Raw genomic sequence first — 4,881 nt, 5'->3', positions numbered from 1 at the left:
GTCCTTGATCAAAAAGTACATTGACCATTACTATAAGTGCTTCTCAGCCATTTGAGATATCATTGAATTCTCTGTTTAGGTGCATTTTTGGATTGGATTTTTTTTTAGTGGCTAGCTTCTAAATTCCTTATATGTTTTAGATGTTATCCTTTTCTTTGATGTGAGGATAGTTAAGATTTTTTTTCGCTGTCTCTAGGTTGCCAATTACTCTGTCCTGTGCCTTACAGATGATTTTCAATTTCATGAGTCTCATTTATCAATTCTTGATTTTAGAGCCTGAGCCATTGGAGTTCTTTTTAGCAAATCTATCCCTTCCCACTGTGCCCATGTGTTCAAGGCTCTTTCCCACTTTCTATTCTATTACATTAAGTATATTTGGTTTATCTTGAGGTCCTTGATCCTCTTGGACATTATATTTGTTCAAGGTGACAAACACAGATTCATTTTCTTTTTTCTGCATACTACCAGTGAAACTAGCACTATTTATGGAAGATGCTTTCTATGTTCCATTTTATATTTTGGCCTCTATGTCAAACTCAAGTGGTCATAATTATGTAGTTTTATTTCTAGGTCTTCAATTTTAGTACAGTCTTCAATCTGTCCATCTCTGTGCCAATACCATGCTGTTTTTATTACTAATGTTTTGCAGTATATCTTGAGGGCAGGGATGGTGATTACCCCAGAAGATCGTTTTTCTTGTTGATTTTTTTCTTCTTTTTCTTTTTTTTTTTTTTTTTTTTTTTCGGAGCTGGGGACCGAACCCAGGGCCTTGCTTTTGCTAGGCAAGCGCTCTACCATTGAGCTAAATCCCCAACCCTGATTATTTTATTTATTTACATTTCAAATGTTATTCCATTCACAGTTTTCCCTACACAAGACACCTATCACCCTTCTCCCCTGCTCCCTCTGTTAGGGTGTCCCCAAACCCAACCAACCACTTCTGCATCAGTGGACTAATGTTCCCCTATCCTGGGTCATAAAGCCTCCACAGGACCAAGGGTACATTCTAGCTGCAATCATGGGGATCCCCTGTATATTCTTTTGTTACTGGTTTAGTTTCTGGATTGTTTGAGTGGTCTATTTATTTGATATTTTTGTTCTTCCTATGAGGTTGTAAACCACTGCACATCCTTAAGTCCTTGCCCTGACTTCCATATTAGTGTCCCTGTGTCCAGTCAAAGTTTCACTATGACTATCCACGTTGACATTAGCCTGACTCCTGAAGAGCCTCTCAGAGGGCATCTATACCGGGCTCCTTTCAATAAGCACTTTTGGCATCCGCAACAGTCTCTGAATTCGGGGTCAGCAAATGGGATGGATTCCAAGGTGGGCAGTCTTTTGACGGTTTTTCCTTCTGTTTCTGCTCCACTGTTTGTCCCTGTATTTCCTTTTGACATGAGGAATTCTGGATTACTATTTTGAGGTGGGATGATACCGCCATCCCTCAACTGGGGGCCATGCCTAGCAACTAGATATGGTGTCTACAGGATCTATTTCCACTTCTATGGTCATTTTGGCTAATATCCTCCCTGTTATATCCTAGGAAACTATTAGTTCCTTGGCATCTGGGACTTTCTGGTGACAATGCCTAGTTCTCCCAACCCTACTTCTATATACCTACCTTCAAATTCATGAGACTCTAACTTCTCCCTCATTTTCTCCCAAATCTGAACTGGCCCAAATTTTTCCTACCAACTCCCAGATCCCTCTCACTCTACTTCCCAGAAAATATTCTCTTCTACCTACTGAGTAAGACTGAAGCATCCACACTTTGGTGTGATCTTCCTTCTTGGATTTGGTATAGTCTGAGAGTTGTATTGCTGTTATTCTGAGCATCTTGTTGGCAGATATGCATTTATCAGTGATTATATGCCGTGTGAGTTCGTATGTGACTGGGTTACCTCTCTCAGGATAATATCTTCTACTTCCATCCATTTGGCTAAGAATTTCAGGAAGTCGGGGTTGGGGATTTGGCTCAGTGGTAGAGCGCTTGCCTAGGAAGCGCAAGGTCCTGGGTTCGATCCCCAGCCCCGAAAAAAAAAAAAGAAAAAAAAAAGAATTTCAGGAAGTCATTGTTTTTAATAGCTGAGTAGTACTCCATTTATAAATGTACCACAATTGAGTATTCATTCATCTGTTGAGGGACATCTGGGTTCTTTCCTGTTTCTGGCTATTATAAATAGGACTTCTATGAAGACAGTGGAGCAATGTCTTTGTTATATGTTGGAGCAGTTTTGGTTATGTGGTATAGCTGATTCTTCAGGTAGTACTATTTTCACTTTTCTGAGGAACCTCCAGAATGATTTCCAGCTTGTAATCCTACCATTGTCCAGGAGTGTTTCTCTTTCTCCACATCCTTGCCAGTATCTCTTGCTACCTCAGATTTTGACCTCATGCAATTTTACTATTTTGAGATATTGGATATGTTATAATTTACATTTCAAATGTTATCCCCTTTCCCTGTTTCCTGCCTCATACCACCTATCCAATCCCCCTGTCTCTTCTTCTGTGAGGGAGTTTCCCCTCCCAACCACCTACCTCTTCCCGTCTCCCCGCCATGACATTCCACTATAATGAAGAGTTCAGCCTTGGCAGGACCAAGGGTTTTTCCTCCTATTTGTTGTACAACAAAGCCATCCTCTGTTACTTATGCAACTGGAGACATGAGTCTGTCAATTTGTACACTTTGGATGTTGCTTTAGTTACTGGGAGCTCTGGTTTGTTGGTATTGTTATTCTTATGGGGTGGCAAACCCTTTCAGCTCCTTCATTCTGTTCTCTAGCTCTTTTTCTGCCATTCAATATTCCTCTGTTGAAAATTGCTTAGCTCTGCAACCCATTTAGTAGGGTTATTTATTCTATGGAAACTAACTCCTTGAGTTCTTTTACATATTGAATATTAGTCCTCTATCCGATGTATGATTGCCAAAGATCATTTTCCAATCTGTTGGCTGGTCTTTGGTCTAAATTACAATGTAGTTTGCATTACAAATAAAATTTACACAAAACATTTCCACAAATCCAGTCCTACAAATGATAATATATGGAAAACTTGAACATGTGTAGGTAGACTCTGTCCTTGACAAAGCAAGGAATTAATCTTCTTTCAACTAACAAAAAAGAAGATAGTCACACATATAAAATTCGACCTCTATCAACCAAAATAATAGGAAACAGCTATAATTGCTCCCTAATAACTCAACATCAATGGACTCAATTCCCCAATGAAAACACAAAGACTAAGAGACTGGATACATAAACAGGACCCAGGATTTTGCTGCATACAGGGAACACAACTCAGTGATAATGACACATACTTCCTCAGAATGAAAGTCTGGGAAAACTTTTGAGACCAAGTAAATGGTACCAAGAAATAAGACAGAGTAGCCATTCGAATATTGAATAATTTAGACTTTCAAACATAAATTATCAAAAAAGATAAGGAAGGACAGTTCATACTTATCAAAGAAAAAATCCTCCAAGATAAACTCTCAATTCTGAATATCTATGCTCCATATGCATGGACACCCACATTCATAAGAAATTTTACTAAAACTTCAACACATATTGTAACTCACATAATAATAGTGGGGGGCTTCAACACCCAACTCTCATCAATGGACAGATCAAAGAAACAGAAAATAAACAGAGATAAAATGTAACTAGCAGAAGTTATGATCTAAGTTGATTTAACAGATATCTAAAAAACATTTAATCCTAAAACAAAAGAATATATCTTCTTCTCAGAACTTTACGTTACCTTCTCCAAAATTGGCCATATGTTTGCTTAAAAAACAGTCCTCGACAGATACAAGAAGATTGACATAGTCCCATGTATTCTATCTTTGCACCAGGGACTAGGTCTTCAATTACAACAAAAACTATAGAAAGCCAACATATACAGGGAAATTGAACAAAGCTCTACTCAATGTTAGTTTTGTTGTGGTTTGCCCTGGAGTTACCTGTATTTTGATGCTAATTCCACTGCTACTAGCATGGCTGCCTAGTCACTTACTGAGGACTCATGTGACTTGACCAGAACATTTTCCCCTTTTAATTTGTAAAATAGAGGTGAGGGCAGGTACAAGATAGGAGGAGGCCTGTCATTGGATGAGAAGGAGGGATGGGCTGCAGAAGAGTTTGAAGGAAGAGGAGGAGACAGGAACGGAAGGGAGAGAGAGAGAGTAGCCTGTAGACAACATGGAAGGAATGTTCTTAAGGGATGGATGTGTACTGGGCTTTGTGTCTTTAGGTGTGCAATTATATCTTAGCAATTGGGTCATAAGGTTACTGTGTTGTGTGTTCTTTCATGTAGTGATTTAAGTGTAAGGAAGTGTGCAATGGCTGGAAACACTGGGCAACTGTGGATTTGGGATGTTTCTGGCATAGAAACCTGACTTGGGAACTAGATGGGTAGAGAGATTGCTGCCAGGCTCAGAGAGAGACCTTCAGCAGTGTGATATGGGATGGAGCAAAGCAGGTTAGAGGCATTGTTGATTGAGATTAATATATTTGCCAAATATCATGGGGCACTGCAGTGCTGGATCTAGAGGGAGTGAAAGAAAACCATTTTATATTTTACAATTTAACAACAACATAATTTGGTTAAGGAAGAAAGAAAAAAATAAATAAAAGACTTTAAGAATTTAATGCAAATGAAGGCACAACATACCCAAACTTATGGGACACAATGAAAGCAGTTGTAAGAAGAGAATTCAAAGTTCTGAATTCCTCCAAAAACAAACTGGAGAGAGTATACAGCAGCAGTTTGACAGCACACCTGCAAGCTCTAGAACAAAAAGTAGTGAATACACCCAAGAGGACTAGACAGCAGGACATACTGAAACTCAGTGCTGAAATCAACCAAAGAGAAACAAACAGT

Source organism: Rattus norvegicus, chromosome 3 (assembly GCF_036323735.1).
Source record: "Rattus norvegicus strain BN/NHsdMcwi chromosome 3, GRCr8, whole genome shotgun sequence".
NCBI lineage: Eukaryota > Metazoa > Chordata > Mammalia > Rodentia > Muridae > Rattus > Rattus norvegicus.
This window is presented reverse-complemented; position numbering follows the sequence as displayed.